At 42.1% G+C, this 24,269-nt stretch overlaps 1 protein-coding gene across 10 annotated transcripts in view; it reads left to right on the top strand.

Annotated features, from left to right (window-relative positions):
- The window catches only part of IKZF1 (IKAROS family zinc finger 1), a 203,279-nt gene that overhangs the window by 93,169 nt on the left and 85,841 nt on the right, over positions 1–24,269 (top strand). The window lies entirely within an intron of this gene.

The raw sequence follows: 24,269 nt of genomic DNA, 5'->3' as shown, positions 1-24,269 counted from the left end.
GGGAAATTAAATATGCAAATTGCCTCTTCTGAGAAAAAGAGGACTTAAACTCTATAGCGCCACCTGTTGGAAGTAGCGATCCTACAAGTCACAATCAACCCTTTAACGAATATATAAATATTACAGGTTCTCCTCCTTACAGACCGCACACCTCTAAATTTCTCAAAATGGCAGTTGATAGAGAAGTATGTGACCAGATCTATCCATCATTCTCTTATAATAGCATAAACACAGCATGGCAAAGGTATTTTTCACTTTGAGGATGCTCATGGATAGGTCTAGTCACATGTTCCTCAATCAGTGTGCCTATTTTAGAATAAGTTTGTCTGTTTAAGGAGGCAAAGAACCTGTAAGGCTATGTGCACACAACGGTTTTGACGCTGCGGATTCGCAGCTGTTTTCCGTGAGTTTATAGTACCATGTAAGCCTATGGAAAACAAAATCTGCAATGCACATGCTTTGGAAAAAAATGCGCGGAAACGCTGTATTGTTTATTCCGCAGCATGTTCATTCTTTGTGCGGATTCCACAGCGGTTTACACCTGCTCCATAATAGGAATCCGCAGGTGGAATCCGCATAAAATCCACGGCAAATCCACAGTAAATCCGCAGGTAAAACGCAGTGCTTTTTACCTGCTTATTTCTCAAAACAGGTGCGGAAATATCCGCAGAGGTTCCATCTATGTGTGCACATACCCTTATACTTATATATTTGTTAGTGCCACAAAACCATGTCCTCAACATATATATGTTAAAATCAAATTAAACTGATCAACCCCTTTAAGTTTGAATGCTCACCTGCCCATTTTAGATTCTTTTTGAGATGTACATAATCATCCTCATACAAAGCAAACTGTACACCACTTTGTATCCTAAGACCTTTCTCTTATAGCCAGCATCTTGTGCTACAGTTTGTACACAGTTGTCACGCACTGCGCCATGGTCCAAGCTTACCGTGTGAGGGGCATGGCTAAGCGACCAGCTGGTTTTCGCTACATCTCCTGATGGTGGAGTTAGGCATAAACTGCAGGTAGACACCAGGTAGTACTCCAAGGACAGCTCCGGAACTGTGGCAGCTGACCCCATGGGTTAGCATGGCAGACACTGACTCAGGGTCCAAGGCTGGACAGTATACTGATGTAGGTTCAGACAGTGCAGATCCTGGGACACTTGCCAGGACAGACACTGGTGCTGGTTCAGATAATGCAGATCCTGGAACATTTAACAGGACGGCACTGGTACTAGTTTAGGTTCCGCCGCAGTGACTGCAGGCTCAGGTACCACCGGAGCAGTTTTAGGCTCAGGTGCTGCCAAGTCAGTGATGAAGTCACTGCAGTTCAGCTTATTGAGTTCACAGCAGATTACCATGAGAATTTCTCACGGTGATCTGCAGTGAATTTCTTTTCTACCTAAGTTGATGTATTATGGAAATATTATGTAATACCCTTTTTTGCATGGCTCTGGCAACAGGGTGTCTTGTAATTCTGACCTCACTGTGGCACAGTGCCTTCACCCGAATCATGCAGAGAGCTGTCTAAAAACGCAGGAAATTCTTTCGCTTTTGCCAAGGGTCAACCTGAGAAATCTTGGCCCGAGTTTTGAACACACTCAAAAGTAATGAGATTAACATAACTTTAGAGGTCTATTTTTAGGGGGGTAAATGGCAAATTAGAAAAAGAACAGGGATTATAAGATAAACAGAGAGAACATATGAATAATTAAAAAGCAAAAAAATGCAAAACAACTGATTCTGTTATGAAGTGTAACTCTAATAGTGACAAATGGGACATATGTCAGTCCTTTTTCTTAAACTCCTATACTTGTGTCTCATATTTAATGAAGATGATGATGATCATGATGACACAATCACTGCAAGCAACGTTTAGCACACATCTATTGCATACATTTTTTATGGCAATATTTGCTGTATCTATCGTAGTTGATATCTGGAATGTGAGCAAGAGATAAAGCTTTTGTCTCCTACAAAGCATGAAATTTGCTTGTGATCCAGTTTGGGGTTTCTCCTACAACTAAGCATATTGAATTGTGCAGTCATGGTATTCCAAACACAGGAATATAGTGATTGTTAGATTTTCATTCAGTTCTTCCAGTAACATAGCTACCATGCTAGACCTGATTCCATTTGAGGAATGATTCGCTTTATAGTATGCCAACTTCATGCTTCATCTCTTGAGTAGATGTATTGGCTGTATAGCTGGAATTGAGCTTCTACTTTATTGTTATGTGTAATATATGTGTTTTAATGATGGAGAGATACAATAACAAACTTCTATTTTTCTTGATTTTAGATATTTTGAATTACAACACAGAATAAGACGCTATTAGATAACATTTTACATACAACTGGAGAAAATGGGGTAACACGAGTATTTAAGCATTTAACTGCATTTAATCTGCTAACAGAATAAAAAACTACACATATATAAAATATAAGTATTTCAGAGTAGAAAGATTTTTTTTTCTTTTATCACGAACTAGTAAGTTACTAGCAGAAGTAGACTTATGCTGTTTTTGATATGGATTGTAACTAGAGGAAGTCATCTTTATCTCCTGGCTACATCTACGGTATTTTATGATGACAAACTCCAGAGTTATCTAAGTATTTTTGCTGTGGCAAAACAAGAAACATGCTAAGGAGAATCATTTTGTGGAGGATAGAAGATTTATCTTCCTTTATGAGATAAGCATACTTAATTTTGTAAAGCAAATATAGGGTACAAGTCCCAAAAAGGATCATTGGGCAAAAAAGTGGCATTGTATAAACTCATAGACGCAGCTCACCTGTAATGGCTCATTCACACATCCATTTATGATATTCGTGGTGTGTCTGTGATTTTCATGGTTAGAACACATACTTATTATTGCCTATTGGGCTGTTCACATGTCCATATTTTTTTGCAGACCATTGCAGAGACATGTCGTTTTTTTACTGAAAACTACCAATACAAGACTATAGTTCCATGAAAATTATGTATGCCACACAGATGGTATTAGTGTCAGTCCGTGATCTGTCCACGATTACCATTATAAGGATAGTGGAAGCTTTGTAATTTATTTATCCAGATGTGAAAAACACTGATGGCAAAAACTGACAAGTACCAAACACTGATGAAACTTGGATCCAAAACGCTGATGACACGCTTACCATATTTTGCATTTGTCAACAAACGCAGATGTATGAATGAGATCTTAGGGAATGGTCACATGTCACAATGGTCACGTCACGTTTTTGCTACGTTTTTTGCCAAAAACTTTGCTTACAGAGAGGTACCACAGGCCTCAATGGAGTTTCACCCCTTCAAGCTCCTGTATGGCAGAAGAGTCCAGAGATCCCTTGGTCTGGTAAGAGAATCCTGGGAAGGGTAACTAAACACTCCTGAATTGTCCATCATCAAGTATGTCATGCGTCTCCTTGACCAAATGCAGTCAATGAAGCGGCTGGTGTATGAACAGACCACCCGTGAGCTGGTGTACGAAGTGGGTTACAAGGTCTGGTAGTCCCAATGACCCAGAACAAGTTTTGGCCAGCCTGGGACGGTTTAAACCTTATGCATCGTGCCTCAATTACTTGACATGTCATCACCATTGACTACACCAGTGAGAATTAGAAGGTCTTCCATGTCAACAGGATGAAAGCTCATCATGACAGGGAGGCCTGCATCCTTCCTGTGTGTAGCTTTCCCGACGAAGGCGAGAGGGAAGTACTGGTGGATTTGCTATCAGCAGCCTGGGATGGAGGGTCTATTGAGGACATGGAATTCAACTCACAGATCCACAGCTATCCGTGGACCAGAGTCGTGACTTTACTGCTGCAGTCTGTAAACAATCACGGCCAGGTCACCAGTCGAGAGAAAAATTAAAGGGGTTCAAAAGAAAAAAAAAATGTAGTGTCACCCCAGCTTCTTGAAAGTAGAGACAGAGGCTCTGCTGCATTATGTCACCTCTACATTCTACTGTCAGTCAAGAGAAGACAAGAGGGGTAAAAAACATAGGAGCAGAGGCTTGCAAGAGCACTGGTGGCATGTAAGTGCATTTGTAACCTATTTTTCCTCGTCATTTCTTCCCACTGGTGCTAGCCATGCTTTTTGATAGACATTGGAGATCAGAGGTGTTGTCATGTAGCAGAACCTCTGTCTCCACTGTCAGTAATGAAACTGGGGGTACTGCTGTTGGGGAGACGCGAAAAGGAGCCAAGGACTGCATGTGCAGTAATATGCCCAACAGTGCACTGGAGAGTCTAGTGTGCATATGAATATTTCAGAACAACGAAGCACTAGAGGTTTATGAAATACGCATCGTTGGACATGTTTCACCTTACCCTTTCATGTGCTACCCCTAGTTTCTGAAGGAAATTTTTACTAACAAGTTCCCTTTAAATAAAGCGGCTCTAAAAAAGAACTGAAATAAAATGAATGTTTTAAAAATTAAATTTACCATAAATATGTTAAAGGCCTAGCAGCAATAGCAGTATCTTGATACAAAGTCTAGTAGTACTGTACTGACTTGTCAAATACTTGTTGTGACTATAGTAAAGTTTAGCTGGTGTTACCAACTAGTCTTACCTTTTAACCCTTTTACCCAACTTTAGAGATAGAACAGTTGCCTGCCGACAGCATCATATTTCAACCGATTTGAACTTTAAGCGAAGCTAATCAGTAACATTTGGTTGGGCATCAAGTAAGATTAGAGGATAATCACAACCAACATGCAATATCAGCGTTTATAAGAAGCACGGTTGTGAGTGATCTTGCAACCTTTGCAGAAAAAGACAGATATTTTTTTCAACTGTACAAGATACCTCCGAGATTTTAAGGTTCCCAGTGGAGATTTTACTACAACACGTATCTAAACAATGTTGTCATCTAACCACATGTTTTGTGCTGAACTCATGGTTGTTGTTGTGTAGTCTTCACATAAAAGTGCTCCAGACATGTTCATGCATTTCAGTCTTCAGAACTAATGACTATGCCTGGTTATTAATAATAAGCTAATTTAAGGGGAATAAACATTGATCGCTAAAGAGTGTTTAGCACTGCTTCTTGTTTTCTGATAATACACATTTACATTAATATTTATTAATCTTACGTGTGTCTGCTTGTGCAGTGACTGGTATTTTTAGACACCCAATGTTCACATGAACTAGCTACACTTTTTGCAATTTGAACTGGAACGGACATAGAGGAAGTTGCTCCAGTGCCTTTGTGGCAGCTGACTTCTTCTGGCCCCCATAAAGCAGGAGATAAGGCTCGTTTCTCAAGGTTTTAAAAGGAACTATGAAGACCACAAAATATCAGTATCATACTCTCAGCCTACTTACAGTAATGGATTTCTAGGATGCCATTCCAGCTAAAGAGCACAAGAACAAGCATAATTCTTGTGCAATTAAAAAGTGTTGAACATTCCAAGCACCGTGGAAGACATCATGTAAAGTGTATTAGCTGTTATTGCCATAACATTCATGAAAATGTTACCCTATTTAGGGTATACTAGCATATTAGGAGATATATTATTTTTTCTTAAAAAAAAAAAAAAAAAATACATTTTTTCATTTTCCCTTAGGGTATGTGCACACGTTGCGGATTTTGCTGCGGATTCGCAGCAGTTTTCCATGAGTTTACAGTACCATGTAAACCTATGGAAAACAAAATCCGCAGTGCACATGCTGCGGAAAAAACCACGTGGAAACGTAGCATTGTTTATTCCGCAGCATGTCAATTCCTTGTGCAGATTCCGCAGTGTTTTACACCTGCTCCATAATAGGAATCCGCGGGTGTAAAACCACAGGTGAAATCTGCACAAAAACCACATAAAATCAGCAGTAAATCCGCAGTAAATCTGCAGGTAAAACGCAGTGCTTTTTACCTGCGGATTTCTCAAAACAGGTGTGGAAAAATCCGCAGAGGTTCCATCTACGTGTGCACATACCCTTAGGCCGGGGTTACACTTGCGTGTGCAATGCGAGAAACTCGCACGAGTCTTTCGCATCAATACCCGGCACTGCCGTCGGCACTACGAAGGGGAGTGTTCAGCTGCATGTATTTCTATGCAGCCGCACACTCCGGTCCCTAATGCCGGCGGCAGTGCCGGGTATTGATGCGAGAGACTCGTGCAATTTTCTCGCATTGCACACACAAGTGTGATCCCAGCCTAATACACGCACATTTTCCACCTTTTCCATGTTTTAATTTAACCTAAAGGGTTTTTTCATAAAATAAAAATAAATACATTTATCAACTATCAACGTGTGACTACTGTTTGAATGAATCAGTGGTGATAAATGCCCCATTCACTTCTGTTCACCCCTGGACCATTTTCCCTTGTGTTTTCATTTTTCGCTCCTCTTCTTCCCAGAGCCATAACTTTTTGTTTTCTGTCAAAATGGCCGAGTGAGGGCTTATTTTTTGTGGAATGAGTTGTACTTTTGAACAACACCATTTATTTTACCATCGTATCTCATATGTGCTCACAAACTACTGATTGGGCTACAATAGGTCTCAAATGGCAAGGTACTATTTGACTTTTGGAGGACAATTTTGGCTGGAATAAATTGGAGACACCATGTTACATTTGTGTAGCCGCTGACATTCCAAAACAGCATAACCCCTCAGAAGTGATCCCATTTTGGAAATTACACCTCATAAGGAATTTATTTAGGCCTTCAGTGACCATTTTGGACCTACAGGCGCTTCATAAAAGTTTATAACATTGGAACTTCAAGATTAAATTTTTCATTTTCACTAGGGTAACAGGAGGAGAAAACCGACCACATAACTTACAGTGCAATAACTCCTTGAGTGTGCTCAATGTTGACTGGAATAGATTGTGGACATCATGTCACATTTGAATAGTCTCAGATATCCCCACTTGTGACCCCATTTTGGAAACTGCACTTCTCAAGGAATTCATCTAGGGGTGCAGTGAGCATTTTGAACACGCAGGTGATTTACAGAAATGTAGACCTTTTGTTAGTGAAAATTAAAAATCATATTTTTCCACTAAAACGTTGCTTTAGTCCCAAATTTCAATTGTCATATGGGGTAATATTAGAATATGGACCCCACAATTTCTCTTGAGTATGGTCAGAAACTACTGTTTGGGCAAACTCCAAAGCTCAGAAGGGACGGCATGCTATTTTGGTGTGCTAAGTTTGCTGAAATGACTTGCAAATGGCCTGTCACATTGGCAAAGAATCTAGGGTGCCAGAACACCAGAATTCAATTGGTGTTATGGAGAGCATGTGGTCATCACAGGTGTTTCACATAATTTTTCCCATTGGGCCATGAAGATAAAATAATTACAATTTCACCCCTGAAATTGTTTTAGCTCCAGATTTTTTATTTTCACGGGAGACAGTAGATGAAAATGGACCCCACAGTTTATTAAGTAATTTTGCCCAATTGCGACAATATCACATTTCTCTGGAAACTACAGAAATGCTCAGAAGAGAAGGAGCACTATTTGACTTTTGGATCAAGGTGCCAGAAAATAAGAAGCCCTCCTCAAGTGACCCCATTTTGAAAATTACACCCCTCTAGGAATTGATATATGGATGTAAAGACTGTTTATACTCAACAGATGGATTACTCCAGAAATAAGCATGAATTGGTGTTGCAGAGTGAAAATTGAAAATATGGCAGCTTAGTGCTCAAATGCATTGTACCCAGCTTGCACTTCTGGATACATGCACCCTGTAAAGTGTTAACTGGTGTGAGGTAGTGAGAGCAATCATATGCGAGGGTCGTTAAGTGTCCCCCAGGATGGGCATAGAAGTATACTAAACCCACTGGAATGCATTGTAATTACAGGAATTACAGGCACAGCTGTGGTTACAATGCTAAATAAAAGAGAGTGTGGATTTGGTCAGGGTGGTAGTGGGGCAGATCTCTCCCTCCACTTCGGGTCTTGGGAGTGGCCCATGTCCATGATTCCCACTTAAACTTTCAGTTTAGGCTTGGGTGTGCCAGTGTTTTGTTTGCAACCATCAGATCAAGAGGCTGTATGCAGGACAGGTCTGTGTGAGAATGAACACAGGCCACAGAAGGCACCCACGAGTTATGCAGTCACCCACAGCAACGGATTTGATACGGACGATCCAGCTGCAAACCAAAGGATAAAATTTGAGTTATCTTTGTAAATTGTCAAAATAAAGACATTTAGGTTGGACTAACCTGGGTCACTGCCTCTCTATGGCACTGTTGTGAAAGCCGCTGCATTACACTGGATATAATAATGCCAAACATGTGGTCACTAACTGTGGTTTAGGCACACTAAGGGACTCAGAAGAAAGGGGGACATTTGGATGTGGGAGTGCAGACTTAGGTGGATTTTTTTAGATTAAGTTATGTCGCTTTTCCAGAGCCATTATTCTGCCAGCAACATGGAAACACACTTTATTTTCATTGGTAGCTGCAATATTTTTTTCTGGTTTGATTTGAAGCTTTTATTGGTAGTATTGTGGGTTGTGTAATATTTTGGATCACTTTTAAGGCTAGGTTCACATTTATACTGTAAACAGAGTATACTGTATATACTTATACCAAAACAACTTCACAAGATACATGCCCAAAGTAATATACTTAGAGTAAAACACAGTGTTACATCATATTATGGGCTAAGTCATGGAATATATAGGGTTAATCGCAGCTAACAATTGAAGAAACCAAGAAAAACACGTGATGAAGCAAACACCCAGAGTAGTATATTTATAAATATGCAAAAAGCTTTATTAAATAGCACCAAGAACAGGGAACTGGGAAGGCAGGGTTCATACCGTTAAACACATGTTGGAAACGCAGGGGTGCACAGCGGTGGGATGACAATACATTCAGGCATAAATAACACACCACCATAAAATTAATACTGGTGGTATAAGTATAACCATGTAGTGAATATATACCAAAGAAAATAGCAGTATAATTGGACACAGCTCCAGGCACCTATTTGTATAATACCGGCACAAAGTTACAGCTTTTCTCCATAGATAATTACCTGGACTGATGCAGAGTCACCCACCACAGCGTGCACCCACCCCGACGCGCGTTTCGGCGTGATGGCCTTTTTCAAGGGGTGATAGGAAATAGGGAAGTGCGAGTATAAAAAGAAACTAACCACCAATCGTACACCCCGATGTGGTCACGAGATCCCTCGCATCAATTCGAGTATATCTAGGCTCGCCACTCAAAAGGTGCACTCCATATTCAATTAGATGCCGGACGCATACAGAATGACGACACTGCACCATGTGATTACGTCGCGCCGTCAGCAGGAAATGACGCGTGCGCAACCACGGTAACCCGGATCACTTTTAAGGCTAGGTTCACATTTATACTGTAAACAGAGTATACTGTATATACTTATAGTCTATGCCGAGCACTGACAGTGGGTTTTCTAATAAAATCTTCATAATACGTGACCCAGACAGAATTACTGACAGAACCATTTACTGCAATTAGGCACATTGAGAATCATGTAACTCTGTATGGCTTCTGTTTTTTTTTTTAAAAGGTGCACACAACTTTGGTCAACTTCACTTTCTTTTTTGCAAGTATTAAAAAAAATGGGACACCACCAAAAAAAGAGTCTAGATATAGTCCAAAGTGACTTGGTCTGCCCCATTACAATAAAGGAATTTTGTCTGAATTATGTTTTTCAGAGATTTTGATGGAAACCCCAACATAAATACTAAGCATAGAACACATATAAAACTGAGCTTTAGTACAATTTTTGGAAGTTGGACTGTGCAGAATATTTATTTATTATACTGACTTATATGGCACCTTATTATTGTCCCTTGTAGGGTTCACAATCTAAATTCCCGATCAATATGTCTTTGGAGTGTAGAAAGAGATGAGAGTATCCATAGGAAACAAACACAAACATGGGGATGACATTGCAGATATTGTCCTTGGTGGGATTTGAACCCAGAACCCCAGCGCTCCAAGGAAGCAGTGCGAACCACTGAGCCACTGTGCTTTCCTTATAGGTTATTAGCTTTAATCTTTGTGGCAGTGTGTGTACAGCGGTACCAGATCTACCTGTGTTTCTTATGTTTTGTTACTTTCACAAACTAAAAACACTTTCTTTCCCCCCATTTTTTTTTTGCACTGATGTTTTGAGACCTATAACATTTTTTCATTTTTCCAGCCACGGAATTGTATGAAGACTTGTTTTTTGGAGTGTAACTTACTTTTTCTGTCTTTTTTTGGAGACAGAATGGGCAAAGAACAGCAGTTCAAGAGTTGAATTTATTTATTTATTTTTACGTTCCCTATGCGGTATAAAAGGTTATGCAATTTTATTCTTCGGGTCAGTACAATTATAGTGATACCAGATTTATGAAAGTTCATTCTATGTTTTGCTATTTTTACACATTATGAACTTCTGTTTTAGCAAAAAAACAAATCACTTTTTTTCATTGTCATTTTGGGGGGCTTGAGTTTTGCTGGACAAAATTATGTTTTCAGTAACACCATTTACATTTAAGCACAACTTTTTTTCCACCTTTTATTCATTGGTATGATGAAAAAATGTGTTTTTGCTGTTTTGTATTTATTTTTATTACAGTATACATTGTAGGGGTTATATATTGTGACAATTTTTTAAATACGGCTTTTCTGCACACAGCAATACTAAATATGTGTATCTTTCTGTTTACTTTTTTAGTGTTTCTTATTGACTTTATGTGGCTTTTTTATTTTGTTTGTGTATATATATATATATATATATATATATATATATATATATATATATACACAATTTTCTAAGCTTTTATTGCAGTTTTACTTTTCCCCACTATGGGAATTCAACTTTTATTACAAGCTATTAGACGTAACAGTTTCGCACTGACAGAACACCTGTTAGACCTAAAAGACCACCTTACCTGGCAGATGTGTAGGTCATTCTTTGAGGTCCAGTTGCCCAAACTACCATCAACACCACCACACAATTGTGTTCCAGGGATGCCAATAGAGGGTAAGAGGGAGCCCACTTAGAGGTCTAAACTGCCAGGGACAGTCCTGGATTCGGCCCCTACTGTTACTGCAGGGACTTGGCTGTCAGGTAAAGGGAAGGTGCCTCAATTTTGTTTTTGTATTAAAAATGATTGTTTATATAAACAATTATTTTTAATACAAAATTATTTTTTTAACTTTAATATCTTTTTTATTATTAATTATTTTTGCAGCCACTGGGCGCCGCCATTTTCCTTTGCAGGAGTGTAAGAGTCCCAGCACGACACTTACACTCTGCAAATACGGCAGCCCTGGGCATAGGAGGCTGCGGTCGGCGTCTGACCCCATACCTATCATTGTGCTGCTCCCTGCTGTGATCTGGCCACGCCCCCTGGGCTGTCTCCACATCACAGCAGAGGCAGGAGATCGGCGCCATCTTTCTTCAGTCCACAGTGTGTGAGCTCCACTGTGACTTGAGAGCTGTGCTGTTATAGGAGGGACAGCTCCATCTGTCTCCCCTTTCACACTGTCAGCAGGGGCTGTTCCCTGTCCTTTTCTATGCTGCCTGGTGTGTGGCTGTGATCTCTAGAATCACTAGAGAGGGTGAAGTGCTGCGGTCTGATGTCCTCAGGAGCTGCAGAGAGGTAACACGGGGGAGGGGGAGGCTCTCAGTGCTGCTCTGACCCTGCCTCTCACTGTAGCTCCTCATCAGGACATCAGACCATGTATCTATCAGTATACTGTGCTGGGCCATGTATCTAATCCTATCCTATGTGATACTGTCTACTGAGCCGTGTATCTAATCCTCTCCTGTGTGATATTGTTTGCTGAGCCGTGTATCTAATCCTATACTGTGTGATACTGTCTGCTGCTCCGTGCATCTAATCCTATCCTGTGTGATACTATGCTGAGCCGTGCATCTAATCCTGTCCTGTATGATACTGTCTGCTGCGCCGTGCATCTAATCCTATCCTGTGTGATACTATGCTGAGCCGTGCATCTAATCTTATCCTGTGTGATAATGTCTGCTGCGCCGTGTATCTAATCCTATCCTGTGTGATACTATGCTGAGCCGTGCATCTAATCCTATCCTGTGTGATACTATGCTGAGCCGTCCATCTAATCCTATACTGTGTGATACTGTCTGCTGAGCCGTGTATCTAATCCTATACTGTGAGATACTGTGCTGACCTGTGTATCTAAGGGCTGTCCCACACGTCCAGATAATTCCGGTACCGGAAAAAATCGGTACCGGAGTTATCCGTGTCCGTGTGCCCGTGAGCTCACGTAGACCATACGTGTGCCGCCCGTGTGGCGAGTGGGTACCACACGGAGCGTGCAGGAGACAGCGCTAAAGTTTAGCGCTGTCCCCTGCATCGTGCTGAAGCCGCGATTCATATCTTCTGTGCAGCAGCGTTTGCTGCATAGAAGATATGAATAATAGTGTTTAAATGAAAGATCTATGTGTCCGCCGCCCCCCCACCCCCTGTGCGCCCCCCCGCTGTTCAGAAAATACTCACCCGCATCCCTCGTTGGCTGTCGCTCCTTCCTGGTCTGGCCGTGGCTTCCACTGTATGCGGTCACGTGGGGCCGCTCATTTACAGTCATGAATAGGCGGCTCCACCTCCCATAGGGGCGGAGCCGACTATTCATGATTGTAAATGAGCGGCCCCACGTGACCGCATACAGTAGAAGCCGCGGCCAGACCAGGAAGCAGCGACAGCCAACGTGGGAGCGGGTGAGTATTTTCTGAACAGCGGGGGGGCGCACAGGGGGTGGGAGGGCGGCGGACAGGTAGATCTTTATTTTAAACACTATTATTCATATCTTCAATGCATGCGCGGTCGAAAATGGCGGACACGACGCACAAAAAAACGTTACATGTAACTTTTTTTGTGCCGACGGTCCGCCAAAGCACGATGCATCCGTCGCACGACCGATGCAATGTGTGGCCATACGTCGCAATGCGTCGCTAATGTAAGTCTATGGGGAAAAAACGCATCCTGCCGACAACTTTGCAGGATGCGTTTTTTCTTCAAAATGACGCATTGGGACATCCGTCAAAAGACACTAGTGCGAAAGTAGCCTAGCTCTGCAGTCACCAACAAAATGGCCGGTCACTGGGTTCCTGAATATCATCCTCTCTTATCCCTTAGCAAACACCCAGAAGGGGAGGAGAGGAGACATCACACACGTCAGCAGACTCCGCCCATAATTACTGCAGTGCTGTAATGTGAGCTAGTTGTACACTAGGTTTTTGTCAAATTTCAGCAGCTGCTCCCCCTAGTGTTTAAAAGTGGAAATTCCAAAACTTTTCAAATTATTTTGCATATTTTACTAAATTTTAAACAAATGATAATATTTTTTAAGAAAATGTGAACATTAATTCTTTACATGTTTTCAATTGCGGTAAAAAAAATTTTTTTGATGGCACCTTCCCTTTAAGTTGAGCTCCTGGCGGTGATTGCACGGTCTCCAGGACCTACTAGTACAGCCATTTGTGGGAACTCCATATTTATTAATGAGACATACACTTGCATCTTATATCAGGAAGGGTTTATAAAGTATCTGTTATCAGTAAGTGACTGCCTATTTTATTTATGAATGGGCAGCCATACACTATATTAATCAATTTTCAAAAGATTTCCTATTAAAAAAAAACAACAACAAATAGATACAATCTCCACATAAACTGTCTCTAATGCATCCTGCTTTCTAGTAAACGGTTTTGTCTCAACTTACCTGGGAGCCACACAAGGGCAATCTATATAAATAAAGCAGTTAGGGACTGCTTTGATATCTAGGTCTTTGCAGTGGTCCATAACAGAGTCCAACATTCGAGACGAATTTGCCATTGGCTCGTGCGCTCTGCATAGACATCAACTGAGATAACAGAGCTCTCAGTATGATAAAATGAGCTTTGCCAGAGGACAGCAGCCAACTACAGACTCATTTTGTATGCTCTACTGTTCATTTGCTGCAACTGAGTTAAAGCTTTCAGTATGAAGATGTAATCTTTGTCATCTCGGGCCTTGCCTATGCAGAGTGCCGCTGCCACTGACAAACTCATCTTGAATGCTGCACTGTAGCAACTGAGATAACAGAGGCTGCACAATTATCTTCCACAGCTCCCAGCATCTCATTCACTTGTAATTTTGTGAGAGGAGAGTGAGAGAGACCTACTGAAAGACCTGTCCAAAATGTAAAGAAGTGTCCCTAGTAAAAAAAATACACCAATGTTATAATAAAATAAGTTTTTGTATACTTTTCAAATTAGAGTTAGGACTAGAGTTTGGACAAAGGTTAGGGTTAGCAGTAGGATTATGAATAGTGCTAGGATTAGGGATACGGTTAGATTTAGAACTAGGGTAATACAATAATTCCTTAAAAACCACAAAAATATAAAAATACAAAGTAAAAAAAAATATAACAATGTATATGTGGCGCCCCCACTGCCGCAGGGCCGAGGGGTACCTGGTACCGTGCCTCTGAGTCTCTGCTTCTGGGGTTGTCACGGCGGCTAGGCCCCGGTCCGTGACCCTGCCGTGGGGCGCACAGTGAATGATCGGTGTGGATAGTGGTGGTGGTGCGGTGCAGTAAATAACGAGGACACCAGGTTGCAGTCTCTTTACCTTTTTACTGGAGATCTCTGAGTCCTCAGTCCAGAATATGGTTCACCAGGCTGCGCAAGTCCGGCCGGTCCAATGGCACCTACAGAGTTCACTTCACAGGTGGAAATCGGTGCCTTCCTTCTTAGCGCTATGTGTTGTAGTCCTTCCCTGCTGTGCTTACGGAAAGTACCCCACAACTGTTGTGTCTGTTTCTCGTGTTCCCTCACAACTCGATTAAATGATGTTCTTCTAATCCTCCGTCCCTCCCTGATGTTACGGTTGGAACGGCACCCGTTTGTCGGATAGGCCTGGAGTTCTTCCGGGACCCTAGAGACGCCCCTCTCCCGCAATTGCCTCCCAAGACTTCATAGGTGATTTAGGTGAGACAGCCCGCCTGAGACTGACTGTCCTGCCGCTGTTTAGAGTATTGCTTGAAGCTGGTTATTGTAATACTCCCTCGGCGTTCCGGCCACCGGTAGTGCGCCTCAGTAGGATGTTGCTCCGGTCTTACAGCACGACCCCTACTGGTATTCTCCTATCGCTTGATCTCGTTTCTCACTCAGCACAATCTATCTCGCTTCTAATCCTTTCTTGGGTCCCGCCGCTTCCCGGAGCTGGCGCAGACCCGTTACGTTCTTTTCAATGCCAAGCCTCTGTCAGGATCCCACCCCTGACAGAGACCCTACTGTCTCTTCCTCCACAACACCCTCTGCCACCAGGTGTTGCTTCGTCCAATCCAGTCAGCTTTCTGATCTAACTTCCTGCCTGACCCCCAGTTTACCCACTATGGTGGGGAGTGGCCTAATGAATAGCACCCTTAGCTCCCCCCGGAGGCCCAGCTGTGAAATGTATTGGTGTCTGTGATACCTGATCAGATGAACTCCTTCAGTGCCATCGGACGCACCGTAGCTCCCCATAGTGGCGGAGCCACAGTACTGCAACGACCAGGACTCTGGGGCGCTGCATATACAGCTATAATTTAAATGTTTTTAATGTCTTTCAGTTCACTGCTCAGGGGAAGCAAAGTACTTTTGCCTTGAACCATGCATTGTTAGCCCACAATATGACACTGGACTTAGGGTACTGTCTCACAGTGGCACTTTGGTCACTACGACGGTACGATCCGTGACGTTCCAGCGATATCCATACGATATCGCTGTGTCTGACACGCAGCAGCGATCAGGGACCCCGCTGAGAATCGTACGTCGTAGCAGATCGTTTGGAACTTTCTTTCGTCGCTGGATCTCCCGCTGTCATCGTTGGATCGGTGTGTGTGACACCGATCCAGCGATGCGTTCGCTTGTAACCAGGGTAAACATTGGGTTACTAAGCGCAGGGCCGCGCTTAGTAACCCGATGTTTACCCTGGTTACCATCGTAAATGTAAAAAAAAAAAAAAACAGTACATACTCACATTCCGGTGTCCGTCAGGTCCCTCGCCGTCTGCTTCCTGCACTGACTGTGAGTGCCGGCCGGAAAGCAGGGCACAGCGGTGATGTCACCGCTGTGCTCTGCTTTTACTTTACGGCCGGCACTCACAGCCAGTGTGGGAAGCAGACGGCAAGGGACCTGACGGACACCGGAATGTGAGTATGTACTGTTTTTTTTTTTTTACATTTACGATGGTAACCAGGGTAAACATCGAGTTACTAAGCGCGGCCCTGCGCTTAGTAACCCGATGTTTACCCTGGTTACCTGGGGACTTCGGCATCGTTGGTCGCTGGAGAGCTGTCTGTGTGACAGCTCCCCAGCGACCACACAATGACTTACCAACGATCACGGCCAGGTCGTATCGCTGGTCGTGATCGTTGGTAAATCGTTTAGTGTAACGGTACCCTAAACAATCGATGTTTGTGCTTTAAAACAGTGATTGGTAAGAGTATTGTAGCAAGTACCAATCAGTAACTGTTGTCTTATAGGGCAAACAGCACTTATTTAGTCAGAACAGCAGAAGGTTATGCTAACCTGCAAGATCTCACAGTCTGAATGCAAATGTAGCTATTGGGGGTTATTCGAATCTATACAGAATGCCCAAAAGATTGAACCTGACATTTACTAGAGATAGTTTAGAAACCGTTTTCTTTATTTTTATATAGAGATATTTAGGAAAGAGTTTAGTATATGGCATTTCTTAAAAAGAAAATAAAAGGCACCTGCATACTAGTGATAATTTCTCTTTAAGTTCTCTTCCTTTTTTTATGGTCTGGATTGCATTAATTTTAACTATGAAGAAGTAGCATGTTTGCTGAACAGGATCTAATGTTAAGGAAGCACTATTTTTGGATATTTAAAGAAATGGTGAAGAAAGTCATAAAAATAGTTGTATCGTAATTGTCCAAAATTGCATTGGTATAATTACAGTAATTATTAATACTAAAAGGAGTCTGTCACCAGGTTTTGGCTACCTCATCTGAGAGTAGCATAATGTAGAGAAAAAGACCCTGATTCGAGATGTATCACTTAGTTAACTAGGTGCAGCAGTTGTGATAAAATCAGAGTTTTTAGATGTAGCATGCAGCAGAGTTCGAAAGCTAACCCCGCCCACAGCCCTGATTAGCAGCTTTCTATGTACATTGTATATTGACAATAAGTTGCTAATCAGTGATGGGGGTATGCTTGGACCAGGATGCATGCGGGAGCTAGTCTAGTACTGGTAATCTCCAGCTGATAAAACACTCATTGTATTGAAACAATAGCACGCAGCCTAATAAGTGACACATCACTGAAGCCTGCTCACAAATTCCCTTTAAGCATGGACGAGAGGCCAAATACATTTGGCTTAGAAAATATACATTTGTGTATTGAAACAATAACCATTCTTTACATAATAACTGTAATATCTTTGAAATGTTGTGTATTTGTGTCTTATTTTTTGTCTTATTAATGTAATCTTTAATCATTTTCATAGTTTGTATATTCCTATACTAGTGTTAACTGTAAGTAAAGAGAATCTTTCATAGTGGTAACACCATAAGGCCATAAGGGCGATTTAGTAAAAAATAAGCTAGATTTTTTTGTAAAGAAAAAAAAAACTACAAAAAACAAAACCGTTAATGTAAAAGAATAAAGTGACACCCAGGGGGCATTTTAAAGGGGTGGTCCAAAACTAACTTTGATTTTAATCCTAAATGTCTGTCTATTTAATATAACCATCTATAAACCAAAACTGGATTAATAAACCTATACTGCATAATCAAAAAATAATTATTTTGATAAAGTTCCCAATGACAAGTATAAACTTATAAACTATTCAAAGTCAATAAATATAACAAAAAAAATATTTTTTATCAAAAATATACCATATTTTACAGACTATAAGATGCACACCGGACCATAAGACGCACCTAGGTTTTGGAGGAGGAAAAAAAAATTGAAGCAAAAAATGTGGTAATAACGCACAGTTATGGGGGAAGGGTGGATCTGCTGCTGACACTGTTATATGGGTAATGTCCACCAATTCTGTACTAATATCCATCATCCTGGTATATATATGTCCACATTCTGGTATATATGATCCTAATCCAGGTATGCATGGCCCCATCCCCATCCTGGTATCCATGGTCACCATACCCATCCTGGTATACATGGCCCTAAACCTAGCATCCATGGCTACCATCCCCATCCAGGTATCTATGGCCACCATCCCCATTCTGGTATACATAGCACCATCCCCATCCTAGTTTCCATGGCCATCATCGCCATCCTGGTATCCATGGCCCCTATCCCTATCCTGGTATACATGGCCACCATCCCCATCCTGTATTCATGGCCACCATCCCCTTCCTGGTATACATGGCCCCTTCATCCCCATCCTGATAAATATAGCCCCCATTCCCATGCTGGTAAACAAGGGCCTCATCATGGTGAACACATACAAAAAAATTATTCTACTCACCATCCTTCATCTACCTCACAGAGCTGCGTCCTGTGCTGATGTCAGCAGCTGATTTCAGCATGTAACAGCACATGACGTCACTGCGATGCATGCCCACATACCGAGGTCAGCTGCCGGATTATTCACTGCTCCCCTATGACTTTGGGTGTGGGGAGCAGTGAATATTCATTCTGTTTAATAGCGGACACACTGTTAGTTGCAGCTACCAGCTTCCTGCAATGGCTGGCCGATCACATGTGCCAGCTATTAAAGAGAATGAATATTCACTGCTCTCCACTCCCATGGGTGTGGAGGGCAGTTAATATTCACTTTAATAGAGAACACACATGATCGCCCAGCCCCTGCAGGAAGCCGGCGACTGTGGCTAACAGTGTGCCTGCTACTAAAGAGAAATTAATATTCACTGCTCCCCACACTCATAGTCACTCCCATGTCTCGGCATAATCTACATAGAGGAGGGAGGGACTATAGGCTTGGGGAGCAGTGAATATTCATTTTTTTTTAGCAGGGGCACAATGATAGCTGCCGCCGCCAGCTCCTGCCTCCTGTGACCCGCTTCTCCACCAATGCCGCCATCCAGAGCCAGACTATAAGATAATGTACATCCGGACTATAAGGGTATGTGCACACGTTGCGGATCTTGCTGTGGATCCGCAGCGGTTTTGACGCTGCGGAATCGCAGCTGTTTTCCCTGAGTTTACAGTACCATGTAAACCTATGGAAAACAAAATCCGCAGTGCACATGCTGCGGAAAAAAGCGCGCGGAAGCGTAGCATTGTTTATTCCGCATGATGTCAATTCTTTGTTCGGATTCCGCAGCGGTTTACACCTGCTCCATAATAGGAATCCGCAGGTGTAAAACCACAGGTGGAGTCCGCACAAAAACCACATAAAATCCGCAGTAAATCCGCAGTTAAAACGCAGTGCTTTTTACCTGCAGATTTCTCAAAACAGATGCGAAAAAATCCACAGAGGTTCGATCTACGTGTGCACATACCCTTAGACGCACCCACCGCTTACCTTCAAAGTTTTGGAGGAAAAAGTGTGTCTTATAGTCCGAAAAATAAGGTTTATCATTTTAATTACAAGAACAAAAAAATTAAAAAAAAAAAACAATAAAAACTCCCCATAAAAACGCCAAAAAGCGGACAGTGTGGCCAAAGATAAATCACATTATGGCACTCTGAACATGTTATTTGGAGAGGAGATGAGTGAGCTCCCCTTCAATGATCGTGGGGAGGTAAGTTATGGGGGAGGGACAGTGGTCTTTTATACATAGGGGTTGTTGTGGATGGGCAGTAAAGACTTGCCTTCTTTGGTCAACCTTAGTTTTGAAATTTGTTGCACACTCTTCTGCAGAGATAAGGGAGGTCAGAGGAGGCTGTGGAGGGTTGAGGAAAGAATTAAAAGTATTGAATAACTGTTTAGAGTTGTGGGATAAAGAAGATACAAGGTTTGTGAAATAGACCTGTTTAGAAGAAGTGAGGGCCGATTTGAATGTGAAAGTTGCTCTATTGAATGCAGGCTTCTTGCTAGTGTGTTTTCTTCCAGCACCACTCTGCATCCCCGACCACTCTCCGAATCTTTTTAGTGAGGTTATTGTGCCAGGGTTTTCTATTGATTTGTCACACTCTGTCATGCATGAGAGGGGTGACTGAGTCAATAGCTGATTCCAGTGTGGCGTTGTAGAAAACGGTGGCAATGTCTGTGTCGTGGAGTGTAAATATGGAGGATAACAGTAGAATAGAGTCGGAGAGCCTGTGAATGTCTAGGTGTTTCTGTGGTGGCATGCTAGCTTCTGAACGTGGGGGGCAGGTGAGGAGGACAGGGATGAGAAAGTGTGTAGATGGTGGTCAGATAGGGGGAGAGGTGAGGTTCTGAGGCTGCATAGGGAGCAGAGACGGGTTAAGATAATGTCTAATGTATTTCTGTCTGTGTGGGTGGCTGTGGAGGACCGCTGAGTAAGACCAAAGGATGAAGCAAGGGACAGGAGTTTGGAAGCTGCAAGATGGCAGGTATCAGTGGGAATGTTGAAGTTACCCATGATAATGGTGGAAATGTCAGCAGAGAGAAAGTGTAGAAGTCAGGTGGAGAACTAGTCAATAAAGGTAATGGCCAGGCATAAGGATGGGTATATGATGGCCACTTGAAAGTTGGAGGGAACGTAGATACAGATAGAATGCTCTTCAAAAGAAGGGTGGATGAAGGCAGGTAAAGTTGGGATTGGGTTGAAGGTGCAGTTGCTAGAAGACAATCTACTTCACCATATCAATTGCCAGGACGAGGAGTGTGGATGAAGTGAAGGCCACCGTAACACAACGGAGTGGGTGAGGCTGTGACAGTGAACCATTTTTCAGTGAGGCCCAGGAAGGATAGGTTATGAGATGTAAAGAAATCATGAATGACGTGGAGCTTATTACAGATGGAACAGGCGTTACAAAGGACTTCCAGAGAAAGGGCTCAGCAGAGTGGAGGTCAGAGTAATGGGTTTGATGTTGCAGAGATTGGGGGAGTAATAGGAAGGATAATTAATAGTGGTTATGAGCTGTGGAGGTCCTGGATTTGGGGATATGTGCCCAGCAGTGAGAAGTAGAGAGAAGGATAGGGAAGTTGAGAAAAGGAGAGTGCCCAGCTTGTTTTGTGTTTTAGTAGAAGGGTTAAGAAGGTGAGATAAACATTTGTTTTTAAAGTGCTAGGGTTTGGGCTTAGAAAAGTTGGGTAAGGGCTCCTTCTCACTTGCGAGAAATGCGTCCGAGTCTTGCAGGTTAAAACCCTGCTCTGGCACCGGAACTCCAGATCGTAGCGTGCAGCCGCATAGCAATACATGGAGATGCACGCTCCACTCTGGAGTGCCGGCGCCAGAGCAGGGTTTTAACCTGCAAGACTCGGACGTATTTCTCTCAAGTGAGAAGGAGCCCTAAGGATTAGTGGAGCAAAAACAGTAAGGGCATAGGTAAGCATGGGGAAATTGCAAGTGTGGGATGTTAAAGAGGTAAGCACAGTTAATAAACAGTTGTAGCTCCTATCTTCTAGTCACTTCTGGGACTTTTCTGGTATATTTCTAATGGATACAACAAATCTTTTACTGGTCTCAGCTGAATCTGGTTAACATAAAGCTATTTGTTCCTGATTTTTTTTTTTTTACTACTGGTGTCCTAAACCTTTTCAGCTAATTAATAGAATAGGAAGACTAGGAAGAACTGAAAAATGTCACTTCATGAAATGTGTCCATGTTCTCTGTTTCCCATTTTAAACTCTATGGCTTCCTTTTTGGTAAAGATCCAAGTGTAAAGATCATGAGATATGTGACCCAAGTTTTTGCAAACATACATATCATAAAATACTGAGCAGGCCAGACATCTACAAGTTATAGTCCATTTCTAACAGTGTTATTTATCACTGTCCTTAGAATTGTATGTATAAACCTCCCAACTTCATCACTTTTCTGTGTAAATTGATCTCCGCTTTCTGGTTTCTGAATGCCAGTATACAACCTTGTTGTTGTACAAGGTGAGTTAGAGATGAGTAAAGATAGAGAACCAAATACAAATATAATTGTAACTGTTTTCCTCCTTGAATAGTAAAATAAAAAAAATAAAAAAGTGTTTACAGTGTTTCGTAATTTGAAAAAAGACACTGGTTCATTGATTTCAACCTACAGCTCTGGCAAAAATTAAGAGACCACTGCAAAATTTTCAGTTTGTCTGATTTTTCTCTTTATAGATATTTTTTTGAGTAAAATGTACCGTATATACTCGAGTATAAGCCGACCCGTATAAGCCGAGACCCCTAACTTTGCCACAAAAATCTGGGAAAACTTAATGACTCGAGTATAAGCCTAGGGTGGAAAATACAGCAGCTACTGGTAAATTTCAAAAATAAAAATAGATACCAATAAAAGTAAAATTAATTGAGATATCAGTAGGTTAAGTGTTTTTGAATATCCATATTGAATCAGGAGCCCCATATAATGCTCCATAAAGTTTATGATAGGCCCCATAAGATGCTCCATATTACAATATGCCCCATATAATGCTGCACAAAGGTTAATAATGGCCTCACAAGATGCTCCATAGACACATTTGCCCCATACAGTGCTCCATAAAGGTTAATAAGGGCCCCGTAAGATGCTCCATTGAAACATTTGCCCCATATAATGCTGCACAAATGTTGATTATAGCCCCATAAGATGCTCCATAGAGATATTTGCCCCCTATAATGCTGCATAAATGTTGATTATGGCCCCATAAGATACTCCATAGAGATATTTCCCCCTTATAATGCTGCACAAATGCTGATTATGGCCCCATAAGATGCTACATAAAGATATTTGCCCCATATGCTGTTGCTGCGATTAAAAAAAAAAAAAAAGACATACTCACCTCTCGTAGCTCAGGCCCCCGGCACTTGGAATATTCACCTGTCCTCGTTCCACCACCGGGCGCTGCTGTGTCTTCCGCGTCCTCTGACGTTCAGGCAGAGGGCGGCGCGCACTAACCACGTCATCGCGCCCGCTAACCTGAGCATCACAGCAGAGGACGCGGAAGACACAGCGGCGCCCAGCAGTGGAACGGGGACAGGTGAATATTGCGCAATGCTGCTCACCCTCCCCATTTTACTCACCTGCTCCCGGCGCGGTCCCTGGCTTATACTCGAATATATACGGTAGATTGTTCTTTTGTTCTGTAAACTAAAAGTACTGGCATCATGTCTCCAAAGTTCCAAGCAATAAATTTTGTATTTATTTTCTGAAAATGAGAAATGGTCAAAACAACAAAAAATGCATTGCTTGTACACCTTAAATAATGCAAAAAAAGTTCATAATCATTTAGAAAAAAACAACACTAATGTTTTAACTCAGGAAGAGTTCAGAAATCAATATTTTGTGGAATAACCATGATTTTTAAGCTTTCATGTGTTTTGGCATGCTTTCCACCAGTTCTTCATGCTGCTTTTGGGTGACCTTTGGCCACTCCTGGTACAAAAATTTAAGCAGTTTCTCTTTGTTTGATGGCTTGTGATTATCCATCTTCCTCTTGATTACATCCCAGAGGTTTTCAGTGGGGTTGGGCTGGCCATGATAGGGATTTGATGTGGTGGTCCTTCATCCACACCTTGATTGTCCTAGTTGTGTGGCATGGCACATTGTCCTGCTGGAAAAACCAGTTCTCAGAGTTGGGGAACATTGCCTGAGAAGGAGAAATCAACTTTTTTTCCAGGATAACCTTGTATACGGCTTGATTGATACGTCCTTTGCAAAGATTAACCTGCACAATTTCAGCCTTGCTGAAGCATCCCCAGATCATCACCGATCCTCCACCAAATTTCACAGTGGGTGCAAGACACTGTGGCTTGTACGCCTCTCCAGGTCTCCATCGAACCATTAGACGACCAGTTGTTGGACAAAGCAGAAAATTAGACTCAACAAAGAAGATTACCTTATTCCAATCCTCTATGGTCCAATCCTTATCGTCTTTGGCAAACTTCAGCCTGGCTCTCCTTTGCTTCTCATTGAGGAAAGGCTTTTTTCTAGCTTTACATGACTTGAGTCCTGCCTCTAGGAACCTGTTACGAACTGTTCTTGCCGTGCACTTCACCCCAGCTGCCATTTGCCATTCATTTTGTAGGTCACTTGATGTCATCCTGCGGTTGCTGAGTGACATTTGAATAAGATGACGGTCGTTTTCGCCCTCTGCCGGTGTGTAGCTATGTTGTCCCCAATGTCTGCTGCTTGACCTTGTTGTAATGGACTGCCATCTTAGAAATTTTAAGGATGGAGGCAACATGACACTCAC

Source organism: Ranitomeya variabilis, chromosome 6 (assembly GCF_051348905.1).
Source record: "Ranitomeya variabilis isolate aRanVar5 chromosome 6, aRanVar5.hap1, whole genome shotgun sequence".
Lineage (NCBI taxonomy): Eukaryota > Metazoa > Chordata > Amphibia > Anura > Dendrobatidae > Ranitomeya > Ranitomeya variabilis.
The sequence above is the reverse complement of the archived record's forward strand: the minus strand, read 5'-3'. Positions and strand labels throughout refer to the sequence as shown.